Below are 18,737 nucleotides of genomic sequence, written 5' to 3' on the forward strand. Positions count from 1 at the left end.
TCAGTCTAGTCCCCAGTAAAACTGCAACAACCTGAAGGCGCAGTCGACTATATCAATCTGAGACAGCACAGTGGGTGCTGTCGCATGCTAAAGGAAAGACTGCTTTGTCTGGAAGGGACGATACGAAACACGATGTCGCCGTCGTCTAGTGTTGAGTGTTCTCAGCCTCATCGTCGACAGCGCTCACACGTGGCTCTTCTTCTAATTAACAATTGCCATGGAGAACTGTTCCTCACATCTTTACTATCAGAGCCGACGAACATCGGAGACAATGAAAGGTGGCTACACTGAGCCACAGCGCCAGAGATTGCGCCAAAGAGTATTATTGAGCCGCCTCCGCTGGCAGTGCTTGGGGAGAACTCGTAGTAGTCAGTGCTTGTTGAGATGTGCTAGTGAAAAGTGCTTGTTGAGATGTGCTAGTGAAGAGTGCTTGTCGAGAGGTCGTGGTGGAGAGTTCTTGTTGAGATGTGGTAGTAGAGAGTCGGCGTGGAGATATATTGTAATGATTAGAGTGATTTTCGTCAATATATGAAGGTAAAAGAAAAAAAAAATTCCTTTTCTTTTTATTATCTCAATGTCTTAAATAATGCAGCATTACAGGTTCAGTCAACAAAGTATCTGGCTTGTGTTCTTGTATTAGAGTGTAATTCTGCTTTCCTTACGCAATTATAGTATTTCTATTTTTTTAATTACTTCAGTATAAATGATAGTTAAAATTTCTTGTCTTAGTGAAGAAGAACCGTGCCAGATGTGCACGTTGAATCACACTTCCACACACAGAACAGCTACACTTGAGCTTTGTTGGCTTCGTAGGTTTTATAGTTGCTAGGGACTTAATTAATTAATTGTATTAACGAAAATTTTCGTTTCATTCTTTGTTGTTGTTCTATGCAGTCAGATAGCGTAATAATACTAGTCAGGGCCAACCGTTTACGAGACACAGCGTAATCGGACATACAGCTACCAAAAATATTTGCATTTTATTTAATTAAGCCCCCATGCAACAACATTTCTGTAGCGCTACGAAGTTGCATAAAAAATTCTCGGTTTACACGCCGCGTCAAATTCGGATGAAATTCCAAGTTTTCGATGACTGCCTCCATCATCATCGTTAGAGGCTGAGACTGGCTGTCGTGAAGTGGTGACGCTCTCACTTTTATATCCACAGGACGAGATGTGGCTGGCTGTATTGCGCCATGGTGACAACACAGAGGTGGCACCCTCCTCTATGTCCACGGATGTTGTTGGCGGTCTCTCTCCGGCGTTGGTTGCAGCGCCGTCCCTCTCATTTGGCGGTAATCCGCGAGACGTCTTCCTCTGATCTCTTTCATCATGAAGTGCACGCTTCCCTGCAGTCGCTTAGGGCAGATGTACGGCAACACAGCGAAAAAATTCGATTTTTTTAAGTTGCGTAATTTATTAGATTGATCACTTACGAACAACATCGCAAAGTTTCATAATCGAATTCTGGCTAGAAATATGTTTTTGAAAAGTTTGTTTGGGCATCTGCTCCAGACTCGCCCCGACTTCCTATGCTGTCATCCACACTTCCTCTAGGCTAGAAATTTATGTGCTTTAAGTTTTCTTTCACACATCGAAAGGAACTGCAGATAACTCTAGAAGAAAGATTATCTTGGCGTGTTCCTATGTTTACAACGAGTTTTTTTTTTTTTTTTTTTTAGTAGTACATGCTACAATCGTATTTCAGGTTTTAGTTTTGCTCGAAATGGGTCGTAATGGTGGACGCATATTCAAAAAAGTAAGGATATGTCAAATTTCAAGTGTAAAAAATAGAGGAAATTTAAACAACAGTCCTACACGTGCTGCAGCTAAGCGTGAAGAACAATTTTCGACAAAGACACTGAGTTCATCGATGAAAAATTTAGTGAAGGAATTGATGAACCTGTGTACAGTGCCAAACACGAGTTTTGTAGTGGATTTAGGTTTTCCTGGGCTGTTCTATTTTGTATTTCGTTCTTTCTTGACGTATCCTGTGCATTTAGCTTCACAGAATATGGATGTGTTGTCCAAAAACAGTTTCTGTGTCCCCAGTTGTTGTGAAGGGAGCTGCTTGTGATGCCTGTCTAGTGTTCAACAGTGTAAATGCAGTCAGGATTAAGTGCCTGCAGAGACTAGGCTTCCAATCACGTGCATTCACCCTGAAGATGCTCAGAAGCATCGATGAAGCACGACTGGACAGTGCTCAGGCAGCAGAAGAAAAAAATGCAAAAGTTGGGTAGGCAAAGGAGGCAGGGGAAGAGATTACTCCAGGAAGACCAGGAAGAGAATAAATATTATGGATATGGACAACATTACTCACTAGACCTTTTCTCAAGAACTACAAAAGCTAACGTCGTGTAATGTGGCATAGTTGTTGAGAAATACTTACTGAACAATTCTGTGTAGCACTTTCCCGTTATCTTTTCGCTGAGAAAACTTCTCCTTCAAAACATGAGAAAAATAGACGAGTCCTGGGTAACACAAAACTGAAAAATGAAGTTCAAAGCCACTATGACCTTAAACAAAAATCTGTTCCACACGCTTTATTAGTGTCGCACGTAGATGTAGACGGTGAATTTCCATTCTTATTGCCTGATTAGCTTATGAGAAAAGGTACATTGTAGAAACAATGGTAATTAAAAATTCAAATCCTTATAAAATGTATGTCTGTGCTCATTTTCAAACAAAACTTACACAGAATATGAAGCATTAAGTTGCACATAATAAACTCAAGTTTTACTGTTTCAGCTGTAATATTTTTGGAGCTACATGTGTTTAAGTACAAGAATGCATTTTGCCCTACGTCTGCCCTTAAGTGCATAACCGTGCCTTTACTGAAGTGTTTTCCACAAAGTCTAATTTCAGCTGCTTCCCTGATTACAGAGTCCCAATAGAGCTATCCTTTCGTTACACGTGCACCGACACTGTAGTCTACGTAGACCAGTAGCCCACACAGTATTTTTACAGATTACATTACATGTATAGAAATAGTTTATATTTGGTACAAAGTCAGAAAGAAATACACTCCCGGAAATGGAAAAAGAACACATTGACACCGGTGTGTCAGACCCACCATACTTGCTCAGGACACTGCGAGAGGGCTGTACAAGCAATGATCACACGCACGGCACAGCGGACACACCAGGAACCGTGGTATTGGCCGTCGAATGGCGCTAGCTGCGCAGCATTTGTGCACCGCCGCCGTCAGTGTCAGCCAGTTTGCCGTGGCATACGGAGCTCCATCGCAGTGTTTAACACTGGTAGCATGCCGCGACAGCGTGGAAGTGAACCGTATGTGCAGTTGACGGACTTTGAGCGAGGGCGTATAGTGGGCATGCGGGAGGCCGGGTGGACGTACCGCCGAATTGCTCAACACGTGGGGCGTGAGGTCTCCACAGCACATCGATGTTGTCGCCAGTGGTCGGCGGAAGCTGCACGTGCCCGTCGACCTGGGAACGGACCGCAGCGACGCACGGATGCACGCCAAGACCGTAGGATCCTACGCAGTGCCGTAGGGGACCGCACCGCCACTTCCCAGCAAATTAGGGACACTGTTGCTCCTGGGGTATCGGCGAGGACCATTCGCAACCGTCTCCATGAAGCTGGGCTACGGTCCCGCGCACCGTTAGGCCGTCTTCCGCTCACGCCCCAACATCGTGCAGCCCGCCTCCAGTGGTGTCGCGACAGGCGTGAATGGAGGGACGAATGGAGACGTGTCGTCTTCAGCGATGAGAGTCGCTTCTGCCTTGGTGCCAATGATGGTCGTATGCGTGTTTGGCGCCGTGCAGGTGAGCGCCACAATCAGGACTGCATACGACCGAGGCACACAGGGCCAACACCCGGCATCATGGTGTGGGGAGCGATCTCCTACACTGGCCGTACACCACTGGTGATCGTCGAGGGAACACTGAATAGTGCACGGTACATCCAAACCGTCATCGAACCCATCGTTCTACCATTCCTAGACCGGCAAGGGAACTTGCTGTTCCAACAGGACAATGCACGTCCGCATGTATCCCGTGCCACCCAACGTGCTCTAGAAGGTGTAAGTCAACTACCCTGGCCAGCAAGATCTCCGGATCTGTCCCCCATTGAGCATGTTTGGGACTGGATGAAGCGTCGTCTCACGCGGTCTGCACGTCCAGCACGAACGCTGGTCCAACTGAGGCGCCAGGTGGAAATGGCATGGCAAGCCGTTCCACAGGACTACATCCAGCATCTCTACGATCGTCTCCATGGGAGAATAGCAGCCTGCATTGCTGCGAAAGGTGGATATACACTGTACTAGTGCCGACATTGTGCATGCTCTGTTGCCTGTGTCTATGTGCCTGTGGTTCTGTCAGTGTGATCATGTGATGTATCTGACCCCAGGAGTGTATCTGACCCCAGGAGTGTATAAATAGTAACAAAATACGGACAATACACTGTATGTAAGAATTTGACGTCTCCTTGGCGCGGCAGTGGAGCGATAGTCGTCGTGAGTGGGGCGCCGAACGATAACACTCGGCATTCGAGTGGCACCACGTCGTCTTCTCAGATGAGTCGCAGCGTCACGATGCACGCACCCGCGTGTCTAGACGCTCTGGGGAGAACCAGCGTCGACGGCTTTCCTGCGTCATCGTCAGACGAGTCCAGCATCTGGCCTGACGGTGTGGTGTGTGCCATTGGACACCCGACACGACCACTTCTCGTTCGTACAGCCAGTGTTCGACAGTAAACGTAACATTTTGGAAGTATTAGTGCCCTGACTTCGAGGTCTACGTGATGTAACCTTGCGACGAGATACCACAAGGTTTGCTGTTGACCTACAGTGAAGACGAGGGGAGTTCGAGCGTTGCCCTGGTCAGCATATTGTCCACATCGCTCATCCACTGAAAGCATTTGGCCACAGTTTGCTGACAGATCGGCATGTCACCACATCCCAGCCACTACGACTGATAAACTGTGGCAGATAATTCAATCAACATGGAATGACGTACCCTACCTGTCACCCAAGCTCCGTTCGAGTCGTTATGCACCCACGTAAGCGTCGTTCTTCCTGCCAAAAATGGCAGCTTTGTCTACTGAGTTTCACACCTCTTTCACACGCCGTCCCTTTAAAAAATACTTCTATATGTACGTGACTACTCTGTAATTCACACTTCAGTGTCTAGTAGATGTTTCATCAAACCACTTTCACAATATTTCTGTACCGCGCGGGAAAAAAGAACACTTCACTCTTTCCGTGCGAGCTTTGATTTCTCTTATTTTATTAAGACGACCATTTCTGTCTATGTAAGTGGGTGTTAAAATATTTTCGCCCTCGGAGGAGAACATATGAGGGATTGAAATTTTGTGAAAAGGTCCCGATGCAGCGAAAAACGGCTTTGTTTTCGACGACTGCCACCACAGTTCGCGTGTCATATTCGTGACACTATCTCACCTATTTCGAGATAATACAAAACAACTTTTTCTATGTCCACCGTCAGTCCTATCTGGTAAGGAGCATATATCATGGAGCAATACTCTAGTAGAGGACGGACAAGTGCACTGTAGGCAATGTCTTCAGTAGACCTGTAGCACCTTGTACGTGTTCTGCCAGTGAAACACAAGTCTTTGCTTCACCTTCCTCTCAACATTATCTACATGATAACTCCTCCCGAACAGACCTTGGAAGGCCTAAAGGTACCGACCAGCCGCCGTGTCATCCTCAGCCCGCAGGCGCCATTGGAAGCGGTTATGGAGGGGCATGTGGTCAGCACACCGCTCTCCCGGCCGTGTGTCAGTTTACGAGACCGGAGCCGCTACTTCTCACTCAAATAGCTCCTCACTTTGCCTCGGCAGACCGGATGGTCACCCATCCAAGTGCTAGCCGAGACCGACAGCGATTAACTTCGGTGATCTGACGGGAACACGGTGTTAACACTGCGGCAAGCCGTTGGCCATCTATATGATAGGTCCAGTTTAAATTATTCGTAAATGTAATGCCCAGGCGATTAATTGAATTGACAGCCTTTAGATTCGTGTGTTTTATCGTGTAACAGAAATTTAACAAGTTCCTTTTACAACGCATGTGGATGACCTTACACACACCTTTACTCAGAGGCAGCTGCGAAGTTTCGCATCACAGAGATCTTTTGTTTAAATCATTTTCCAATTCAACTTACATTTGATGGGTACGGGTCGTCCGGGTTCACATACGTCATATTAGGTTTAGGTGCTCCGAGGTGAATGAGGGAACTCTGACAATGTAAACAAATTACTGACACACATGTTGATACTTTAGTGCGCTGCAATACTGTAATTGTACAGCAGCTCGATGGGTGTGCTTGCGGCCAGGTAGAACTAAGCAGCGGCCTGTCATGGCGTGTGTTACTGGATACAATGACATCACTGTGTCCGTCCTGGGCGCCACATTGTCGGCCAGTGTAGTGAGCCCTGCGGACTTTCAAATAAATAAAATGAAACAAAACGACGTGATATTGCTGGCCCTCAACTACGTACCCTCAGACTCAACGTTAAAATATTGAAAGTTTTGGCTGGTTTCGTTGTCTAGGTGCTGGGATAGGTAGTTGCCGCATTACAGGCTAAATACTGCTGAGTCTACAGTATACAATAAGAATCCACACATGAATCGAATGGTCGAAGGTTTCTATCACTCGACAATTGCGAATTATGAAAGTAACGTATAAATTTATAAATCAAAGACTGCAATTAAATAAAATCTGCAGGTACTGTCGTATAGACTTTAAATGATGAGTACGATAGTAGAAGTATTTTTGAGAATGCGGTATATTTCTGCAAAACACTTATTGCTGTCGATGGTCCAGTAATTACATAAATTATAAGTTGAATAACAGGGAAACAATAGATTCCTACACCACGTAATTAGTTATGAAGAACAGAACAGCTGGCGAGATATTCACTTGTAAACGCACACAACGTCTTGACTGTAGAAGCACAGGTCATCACTCCGAAATACCGGGTGATCAAAAACTCAGTATTAATTTTAAAACTGAATAAATCACGGAATAATGTAGACAGAGAGGTACAAATTGACACACATGCTTGGAATGACATGGGGTTTCATTAGAACCAAAAAAATACAAAAGTTCAAAAAATGTCCGGCAGATGGCGCTTCATGTGATCAGAATAGCAATAATTAGCATAACAAAGTCAGACAAAGAAAACATGATGTTCTTTACAGGAAGTGCTCAATATGTCCAGCACCATTCCTCGACAATAGCAGTAGTCGAGGACCAATGTTGTGAACACCATTGTAAAGCATGTCCGGAGTTGTGGTGAGGCATTGGCGTCGGATGTTGTCTTTAAGCATCCCTAGAAATGTCGGTCGATCACGATACACTTGCTACTTCAGGTAACCCCAAAGCCAATAATCGCACGGACTGAGGTCTGGGGACCTGGGAGGCCAAGCATGACGAAAGTGGCGGCTGAGCACACGATCATCACCAAACGACGCGCGCAAGAGATCTTTCACGCGTCTAGTAATATGGGGTGGAACGCCATCCTGCATAAACATCGTACGTTTCAGCAGGTGTTTATTAGCCAGGCTGGGGATGATGCGATTCTGTAACATATCGACGAACCTCTCATCCGTCACGGTAGCAGTTACGAAACCAGAATCACGCAATTCCTCGAAGAAAAAAGGCCCGATAACGGTAGATGTGGTAAATTCAACCCATACCGTGACTTTCTCGTCGTGCAATGGAGTATCCACGACAGTTCTAGGATTTTCGGTAGCCCAAATTCTGCAGTTGTGGGCGTCTCAAAAATGAGATCGACAGGAAGTGCAAAATGGCTAACCAGGGATGGCTAGAGGACAAATGTAAGGATGTAGAGGCTTGTCTCACTAGGGGTAAGATAGATACTGCCTACAGGAAAATTAAAGAGACCTTTGGAGAGAAGAGAACCACTTGTATGAATATCAAGAGCTCAGAAGGCAACTCAGTTCTAAGCAAAGAAGGGAAGGCAAAAGGTGGAAGGAGTGTATAGAGGGTCTATACAAGGGCGATGTACTTGAGGACAATATTATGGAAATGGAAGAGGATGTAGATGAAGATGAAATGGGAGATAAGATACTGTGTGAAGAGTTTGACAGAGCACTGAAAGACCTGAGTCGAAACAAGGCCCCGGGAGTAGACAACATTCCATTAGAACTACTGACGGCCTTGGGAGAGCCAGTCCTGACTAAACTCTACCATCTGGCGAGCAAGATGTATGAGACAGGCGAAATACCCTCAGACTTCAAGAAGAATGTAATAATTCCAATCCCAAAGAAAGCAGGTGTTGACAGATGTGAAAATTACCGAACTATCAGTTTAATAAGTCACAGCTGCAAAATACTAACGCGAATTCTTTACAGACGAATGGAAAAACTGGTAGAAGCGGACCTCGAGGAAGATCAGTTTGGATTCCGTAGAAATGTTGGAACACGTGAGGCAATACTAACCTTACGACTTATCTTAGAAGAAAGATTAAGAAAAGGCAAACCTACGTTTCTAGCATTTGTAGACTTAGAGAAAGCTTTTGACAATGTTAACTGGAATACTCTCTTTCAAATTCTGAAGGTGGCAGGGGTAAAATACAGGGAGCAAAAGGCTATTTACAATTTGTACAGAAACCAGATGGCAGTTATAAGAGTCGAGGGGCATGAAAGGGAAGCAGTGGTTGGGAAAGGAGTAAGACAGGGTTGTAGCCTCTCCCCGATGTTATTCAGTCTGTATATTGAGAAAACAGTAAAGGAAACAAAAGAAAAATTCGGAGTAGGTATTAAAATCCAGGGAGAAGAAATAAAAACTTTGAGGTTCGCCGATGACATTGTAATTCTGTCAGAGACAGCAAAGGACTTGGAAGAGCAGTTGAATGGAATGGACAGTGTCTTGAAAGGAGGATATAAGATGAACATCAACAAAAGCAAAACCAGGATAATGGAATGTAGTCAAATTAAATCGGGTGATGCTGAGGGGATTAGATTAGGAAATGAGACACTTAAAGTAGTAAAGGAGTTTTGCTATTTAGGGAGTAAAATAACTGATGATGGTCGAAATAGAGAGGATATAAAATGTAGACTGGCAATGGCAAGGAAATCGTTTCTGAAGAAGAGAAATTTGTTAACATCGAGTATAGATTTAAGTGTCAGGAAGTCGTTTCTGAAAGTATTTGTATGGAGTGTAGCCATGTATGGAAGTGAAACATGGACAATAACTAGTTTGGACAAAAAGAGAATAGAAGCTTTCGAAATGTGGTGCTACAGAAGAAAGCTGAAGATAAGGTGGGTAGATCACGTAACTAATGAGGAGGTGTTGAATAGGATTGGGGAGAAGAGAAGTTTGTGGCACAACTTGACCAGACGAAGGGATCGTTTGGTAGGACATGTTCTGAGGCATCAAGGGATCACCAATTTAGTATTGGAGGGCAGCGTGGAGGGTAAAAATCGTAGAGGGAGACCAAGAGATGAATATACTAAGCAGATTCAGAAGGATGTAGGTTGCAGTAGGTACTGGGAGATGAAGAAGCTTGCACGGGATAGAGTAGCATGGAGAGCTGCATCAAACCAGTCTCAGGACTGAAGACCACAACAACAACAACATCAAAGGAATAGAAGAAATGGTACGGCAGTAGCCTAATGTCTCTGTACTTTTTAAAACACAGTAAATATTTAACCAGTTTCTTCATGAATAGTATATATCGGATATAAACTAAGATATAGATTAATAAATATAATCATGCTGGTACCGTTTTTTCGTGTAACTGTGGAGTATTTATGGCCTGACGCGATCGGTAGTAATCGGCCACTTTGACCTCCAATAACTCATGTACTATTCAAGTTACATGCCTGTAATTCATACCAGCTTAGGTTTACACCAATAGCTTTCTAAAGACATGGCAATCGACAAAATCTGATGAAGCGTTTATATTTTCGAAATTCGTTGCTGGGTGTTATTTGTATAATTTATCATCAGTTACTAAGCTTTAAACTAATATAGATATTGAAAATCTGATTAACCATCAGAATCGTCGTGCTAATGATGGTACTGTACATGTTTCTTTTTGAGGTATAATGATTCATATGACTAGTATTAATTTCTATACAAACTGTGAAATGTCTGCTATTAAGGTCACATTGGGGCTTAATTAATAGGAAAGGACTGATATTAATGAATAAATACAATAATATTAGTAGCTGTGTGACCGGTTACGAAGTGTCGTAACCGGTTGGCCCTGACAAGTATTAGCACGCAATCTGACTGCATAAAATAAAAATAAAGAATGACAAGGAATTTCCATTAATACAATTCATTAATTAAGTCCCCTGCTACTACAAAAGCTACGAAACAAGAAACTGTTCTGTGTGTGGTAGTGTGACTGAACGTGTATGTATCTGGCTCGGTTCTTTCTCAATACGACAAAATATTTTAAACACCATTTACAGTGAGCTAACTGAAAAACCAGAAATAGTATAATTGTACATAGAAACCATAATTACAAGTCTAATAAATGAACATGAGCCAGATGCCTTGTTGACTGTACCTGTGAGCAAGAGGTATTGTCATTAAAGAAAACTGTAATACCTTTTTACCTCATTGTATATTGACGAAAATTTTCCATTACACCAGCATCGTAAATCAAAAGCCCATCTCCTTTCTGCCCGCATCTCGTGGTCGTGCGGTAGCGTTCTCGCTTCCCACGCCCGGGTTCCCGGGTTCGATTCCCAGCGGGGTCAGGGATTTTCTCTGCCTCGTGATGGCTGGGTGTTGTGTGATGTCCTTAGGTTAGTTAGGTTTAAGTAGTTCTAAGTTCTAGGAGACTGATGACCATAGATGTTAAGTCCCATAGTGCTCAGAGCCAGCCCATCTCCTTTCTCAAATACACTGTGACAATTGCAACTTCTTCCATCTATACATTACACCAACCGAACAGCATCTACTCTCTCGCCCAACAGAACAACAACTGCCCTTGACATCCTCTGAATTACTATTGCACCAGTGGAGGCGGCGGAATAATAAACTTTGACGCAATCTCTGGCGCTGTGACTCAGTGTAGCCACCTTTCAAGGTTTGACAAAGTCCGCCATCTTTGACGCTCCTGGCATGTTTCCTTCATCAACTCAGCGTCACCATGGAATTCCCAGCCTCGCGGCTGGGCCGGCCTTTGTGCATCATCACGCAGTTGCTAATCTAATGTTCGGAACCACGTGGTTGCTGCCGCGCCGCGACTCGCCGGGAGGCCCCAGCTTGGAACTTAGAAATTTTCGGGCCGCCGCAACTCGCCCATTACCTCACAGACCTCGTCCCTATGCAAAGGCTATAGGCGACACGACACTACTTGCAGGATGATCTCCACTACAAGCCGTAGCTACGAACAGCAATCCTGGAACTCTGTACTAGAACTGTCATACGTCAACGCCGAACATGAACTGTCTGTTGCTGCCTGTGGCCGCTGCTTGTCACAGCGAGGAAGTCCATCACATTCGCAGCAGCACAGAGGTTGCTGACTGGGTCGTCTTTGTGGTTGGAGGCGAACTTCAAAGCGTCGACCGTGGCGCCGGTCGGAAAATGTCTCAGCCCGCCAGCTCCAGTTGCGTCCATTGGAGAGGACACAACAATATTCTGGTGACTTTACTAGACGGTAAATGGCAACATCATCTGTGAACAGTCTAAGATGCTATCGTTTATATGGTTCAGGAATAGTGGACCACCTATAACACTTCGTCAGGGAACGGCAGATATCACTTCTATTTTAATCTGCGTACGACTTTCCATCAATTACCACCTTTCTAACAGGAAATCACGAAACCGGCCAAACAAATGAGCCGATACACCATAGGGATGCAATTTGATTTGAAGCCACTTGTGAGGAACATTACAAGAAGCCTTTACTTACAAATTTAATCGAGTGCTCTTCCTGCTACTTTGTGTACGTGCAATTAGGGAAATTTTGTCCTTTGCTGTTTTTCCTTGGCAATGGCATTCTTGACGAAGCGCCTGCTCTATGAGTCTGTTCCAATTCTTTCTCTCGATTTTACTGTTTGTCCATTTGTGTCTTTTCCTCATCCTAGCTCTACCCTTCTGGACGTTATCCCCCAGCTGATTCTGAACGTTCGGCTTTCTGTCGTTCCATAAACTGTCCTGCAGAATGCTATTCTAGGTAGGGGAGACTGCAGGCAGTCGGCATAGATTTTGGTTTTCAAGTTTTCTAATTTTCTGTGCTATACTTGGAGAGTTTCTGGTCAATGATAGCCTAACTTTTCGACTAAAAAATCACGTGAGACCTATTAATTACTTTCGTATTTAGGTTACCCAAAAAATACTTTCCCTAAAAGCTTGCAACTATGCGACCTGTGTCGCATGCGGAGTTAGTTGGCATACCCCAAGGGGTGACTTGCCATAACTTGATATGAATAGGGATATTAAGACAGAGCTCGGCAATTTTCGAGCAAAAACATTTAATCCGTGAAAACGTGGGATAAATTTCTTTTACAAGAGTAAATACTTAACAAAATTCGCTGTGAAAAAATAATACTCGAACAAAAATAAATTCCGCTTGGGTGTATAAACAACTGTACGAATTTAAATCTATCAACACATGATGAATTCATCAAGAAAACCCATTTCTGATTATTACTATAGCTTATTATAGCTGTAACTATTCAAATAGAATTAGCTCATTGTTTTAAATCAGCCACGAATGTAGGAGTTGGACGGTCGTTTATTGGCACACGAGGGTTCAATTTTCGGACACTTCCACTTCGGTAGTGGTAGAATGGATCACCCTCATCTGGCCATTTCCAGTTTTTCTCCCTTTCGAGCATGGTTCACGCGCGAATCTCCTTGCCATCTGTTTCGGTACTCGTCTCAGGATACTGATGCGTATAGGTCTTCAGCAAAACAGTCACTCAAATGTATTCAGGGAGATCACGAGGCCATTGACTTTATGATACCTTTCTTGTTAATCTCGTCCGGTGTGACCCGTTGCCGTACATACGCCAGCTGACTTCATGCGTAAGTATGCTTACTAGTGCCAAAGGGATCCCAAAAACAAAATGCATATCATGCAGTATTATACATAAGAAGCAAAAGTTTATCATACATGTACACAACCACACTTAACCACTCCTTCGAAAACCGCCATCAACAGCGCCTCACTTCGATCTATAAGTTCAGCGGAACAAAATGAATAAAATTTACTGGAACTGAGCTACTTCCTTCGTGAGGTTTACAAGCACACTGATGTTACACTGGCTGCCGCGTCACTGCCGCACTTCTACATACACTTCCCATTAACACTACGGCAGCTCACTAACTACACGGTGGCAGGAGATAAAACCTGTCTGACAACTAACTCCAGTATCGGCCACCCCGTTATCCGCCATTCTTGCTGCCTGACCAGCCCAGATCAGCTTTCTCCTCTTTGGCACTTCGACGATGTTTCTACAGCTCTCGTAGTTCTTCATTTCTTTCTTATCCTCCATTCCATGTTTTTATCATCACATACTCCTACAAGAAATTCCCTACTGACTTATTTAATACTTTTCTTCATCTTTCTATCTAAATATACTGACGGAGAAAAGTCGCAGCACCAGGGAGGATTTTGTAAGACGTAAGCGAAGGTGGGCATGTTTCTAGGTCTGAAACATAATGTCTATTCAAATTTCGCGTTAGTCGCGTAAGAGTGGCACTTTTAGCGCCACTGCGAGGCTGCAAAGCAGGTCTGATTTAAATGCAAGCTGTAAGAGTCGTGAGCTTCAGATACCTCAGAGATGCGACGTGGTGTGCTGACGTTACTCAAGAATGTCTTTAAGGCGACAAAGACCGCATTACCAAAACCTCACTTAGTGTGAACAAGGTTGTGTTGCCTCAAATGGCTGTGAGCACTATGGGACTTAGCATCTCAGGTCATCAGCCCCCTAGAACTTAGAACCACTTAAGCCTAAGTAACCTAAGAACATCACACACATCCATGCCCGAGGCAGGATTCGAACCTGCGACCGTAGCGGTCACGCGGTTCCAGACTGTACCGCCTAGAACCCCTCGGCCATCCTGGCCGGCCAAGGTTGTGTAATAGCGCTACTAGAAGTTGGATGTTCCTTCTGAGATACTGCAGAAAAACTTGGCAGGATTGTAGCTGGCAACGGTGGTCACGAGAGTGTTCGAGGTAAGAACACCGGGCTCTGGACGGCCACATGGAATTGTAGAGTGGGGAGACCATCGTGCTCGGCGTATGGCTGTGGCGCATCGTACTGCTTCTATAGCAGCAATCTGAGTAGCAGTTGGCACCACTGTGACTCGACGAACTGTTACAAACCAGTTTCTTCAAGGACAGCTGCGATCCGGCCACCCAACTGCGGGCATTCCACTGACCCCAAACCACGGCCACGCCAGGGCTCATTGGAGGGCGGGTCTGTTGTGTATCCCGACGAAAGCTGATTCTGCTTCGGCGGCAGCGATGGCATTTGTAGGTCAGGAGGAGGCCAGCTGAGCGACTGCAACCAACCTGTTTGCGTGCTACGCACACTGGACATACTCCTGGAGTTATTCTCTAGAATGCGATTACATATGACAGCAAGAGCGCGCTCGTGGTTTCATACGCGCCTTGACTGCAAATTTGGTGATTTGCCTTGTTGTGCTGCCGTTCATGAACAGCCGTCCAGGGTATGTTTTCCAACAGGATAACGCTCGCCCACATACCGCTGTTCTAACCCAACATGCCGTACAGAGTGTCGACATGTTGCCTCGGCCTGATCCATCACCAAATCTGTCCTCATTCGAGTACGTATGGGACATTATCACACGTCAAGACGAGCGTCATCAACAACCAGCTAATAACCGCTCCTATATTCAGTGACCAAGTGCAACAGGCAACTGTCGACAAGGGATCTCAGATCGATTCCGTATTCCTAGACTTCCAGAAGGCTTTTGATACCGTTCCTCACAAGCGACTATTAACGAAATTGCGTGTATATGGAATATCGTCTCAGTTGTGTGACTGGATTCGTGATTTCCTCTCAGAGAGGTCACAGTTCGTAGTGATAGACGGTAAATCAGCCAGTAGAACAGAAGTGATAGCTGGCGTTCAGCAAGGTAGTGTCATAGGCCCTCTGCTGTTCCTGATTTGCATAAATGATCTAGGGGATAATCTGAGCACCCCCTTAGATTGTTTGCAGATGACACTATAATTTACCGTCTAGTAAAAGCATCAGACGATCAATTCCAATTACAAAATGATCTAGAGATAATTTCTGTATAATACGAAAAGTGGCAATTAGCACTAAAAAAAGAAAAGTGTGAGGTCATCCACATGCGTACTAAAAGAAATCCAATAAATTTTGGGTATACGATAAATCGCACTAATCTAAGGGCTGTGAAATCGACTAAATACCTAGGAATTACAATTACGACCAAGTTAAATTGGAAAGACCACATAGATAATATTGTGGGGAAGGCAAAACAAAGATTGCGGTTTTTGGCAGAACAGTTAGAAGATGCGACAGACCCACTAAAGAGACAGCCAACATTACACTTGTCCGTCCTCTGCTGGAACATTGTTGCGCGGTGTGGGATCCTTACCAGGTAGGATTTACGGAGGACATCGAAAAAGTGCAAAGAAGGACAGCTCGTTTCGTGTTATCGCGCAATAGTGGTGAGAGTGTCACTGATATGATACGAGAGTTGGGGTGGCAGTCACTAAAAGGCGGTCTTCTTTGTGGCGAGATCTATTTACGAAATTTCAGTCAGCTTCTCTTCCGAATGAGTAAATATTTTGTTGACACCCACCTACGTAGGGAGAAATGATCATCATAATAAAATAAGAGAAATCAGAGCTCGAATGGAAAGATTCAGGTGTTCCTTTTTCCACGCGCCATTCGAGAGGGGGATGGTAGAGAAATAGTATCTAAATGGTTCGATGAACCCTCAGCCAGGCACTTAAGTGTGAATTTCAGAGTAACCACGTAGATGTAGATATAGATGTAGAACAGGCATGGAACTCCAGGCCACAAACTGACATCTGGCACCTGTACAACACGGTTCATGCACGTTTGCATGCATGTATACAACATAATGGCGGTTACAACGGTTATTAATCAATCAGAATTTCACATTTGCAATGGTTTATCTCGCGCTTAACATTAAACTGTGACCCTGCAGTGTTAATCACTTAAATACATTAGCTAGGCGGAATGTGCTCTCGAAATTTAATTACTCTACATTAATTATTTTTGGTGTTGCGATGTTTTTCCGTCAGTGTATTAATGTATCACAACCGGATAACATTACCAGTACAGTAGTTGACTGCGACAAGCGAATTTTCTAGTTATCACTAAGTGATCTTTTCTGTAAGATAGTGATACAACTAAGTAGTGTTTTATTATTTTGTACCAGACTAGTATATACTTCTATGCCCGTTCTATTCATTTTTTTTAAATTCTCCTAAAGTACCTGATGTTGTAAGCTGCCTTGAAACTTAAACTGTCTAATGGTTCTCATGGCTCTGAGCACTGTGGGATGTAACATCTGAGGTCACTAGTCCCCTGGAACTTAGAACTACTTAAACCTAACTAACTTAAGGACATCACACACGTCCATGTCCGAGGCAGGACTCGAACCTGCGACCGTAACAGTCGCGCGGTTCCGGGCTGAAGCGCCTAGAACCGCTCGGCCACCGCTGCCGGCTAAACTGTCTGCAATTAAAGGTGCATCTCTTCGCGTTTTGTTACTAATGACCAGGTGCTCTGTCCTCTCCTCATTCACCCGTAATCGCATGTTGTCGACGGTTTTGAAGTAATGTTGCATGATTCTGGTTAACTGTTTTGTGGAACTACTTATTAATGCTATATCTTCTGCGTCGGCGAATCAAGTAACTTTCACCATCTTTGGTTGCAGCCTTTGTGGATTAGTTTCAGGAAATTCTCTATCAACTGAGGTTAATAAAATAAGTGAAATGCCTCTCCCTATTCTCCACCCTACTGCAGATCTAGAGATTTAGGGTTTCTCCTTCAAATGTCTTTGTATACGTCGTAAAGTTTCGTCTACACACACTGACCAATTTGATTAACTTTCAGGGTATTTCAGATTCCCACGTATTTAGGAGTGTTTGCTGGTGTACCCTATCACATGCGTTTCTGTAATCTAGAAATAATATGTGGACACCTGCATTGAATTCTAACGCCTCCTCAGTTATTTGGCTTTGGGCGAATAAATGATGTCTTAACGAACGTTGTTTCCCATTGGCTTCCTCCGACCGTAATGTGGATGCATGATGATGATGAATACTAGTCAACAACACTCAGACGTCTCGAGGCAGGGAAAATCCCAGCCCCGCCGGGAATCGAACCCGGGACCGCTTGCGCAGGAAGCGAGAGCGCTACCTCTACCTAATAGACAAATCTATTTTGTAATTGACCTCCAGTAAAGCAAATAAACGTAGTTACTGCACACAAGGGGATGATTCTTCTTAATGAAAGGGAGTGCAGGGGAAACATCACGAGAAACGTATGCCAGGACACAAATGCAGATGCTAGTCACGCCTGCAGGTTGCGCTGGTGTATATGCACCTGCGCAGTGTCATCAATAGCTTGCAAGCGTCGGTCGTGGTCAGAACAATCTTCTGTATATTTGTGAGGGCATTATGTCGGAGTTACGTGAATTCGAACGTGGGGAAACTTTCGGTGGTTCATAAGTGGGTGCTTCCGCCACCAAGGTGATATTGAAGTGTTTGCTCTTCCAAGAGACACCGTGTTCAAGATTCATGTCACGTAGGCTACAAGGAAAGCGGAAAAATATCATCCGCTAAGTCGCAGTGCGGACAGAAGTGTGTGTGATTGTGACGGACGTTCTGCCACAATCTTCTTGGAAGAAGATTGTGGCAAAAAACAAGAGGACGACAACTTCAAAAGTCACTGCAGATCTGAATATTGTAGTCGCGAACTCTGTCAGCACCAAAACAACTCGAAGGGAGCTCCACAAACAGAGAACTGCTGGCGACTTGGAATACGAAACCCGCGCACCTGTGATGCAAATGCCTGTAACAGGAAAACGTGATGCCGAAGTTATCATACGTGGAGTATGGAGCAATCGAAGAAAGTCATTTGATCGGATGGGTATTGTTTCCCAGTGGGTCCAGCTTCTGGCCTATCCCAAAAGTGAAACGTGGCTGTGGTTCGGTGATGATTTGGGAAGTATTATCGCGGTATTCCACGAGCACGATTGATATTCTGCAAGGACGCATTACTGCCAAGGATTATGTGACCTGTTTAGCCGATCAGGTCCACCCCACGGTACAGTGTTTGTTCCCCAATGGTGGCGCTGCCTTGCAGAACGACAGGGCCCTGTTGACAAAGCTCACATGAGCCAGGAATGGTTTTCTGATCACAACAATGAATTGTCGCATCTCCCCCCAGAATCACCAGATCTCAATGTTATATAGTCTTTGTGGTCTACTTTCGAGAGGAGGACACATGACCGCTGTCCACTGCCGTCGTCGTTACCTGAACTTGCCACTATTTTGCGAGACGACTGGACGCTGTTTTGGATGCCAACGGGTCTCCTACACCTCATTAGGCCTTCTTATTTTCAGAGTCATCAGTCTTTTGCCTGGTTTGATGCGGCCAGCCACGAATTCCTCTCCTGTGTCATAACTTTCCGTTTCCAGAGTAGCAATTACAACCTACGTCGTCAATTATTTGCTGCATGTGTTCCAATCTCTCTTTCTCTCTCTCTTCCTCTATTGTTATTAACTTC

The sequence above is a fragment of the Schistocerca piceifrons genome, chromosome 10 (assembly GCF_021461385.2).
Source record: "Schistocerca piceifrons isolate TAMUIC-IGC-003096 chromosome 10, iqSchPice1.1, whole genome shotgun sequence".
NCBI classification, from domain to species: Eukaryota; Metazoa; Arthropoda; class Insecta; order Orthoptera; family Acrididae; genus Schistocerca; species Schistocerca piceifrons.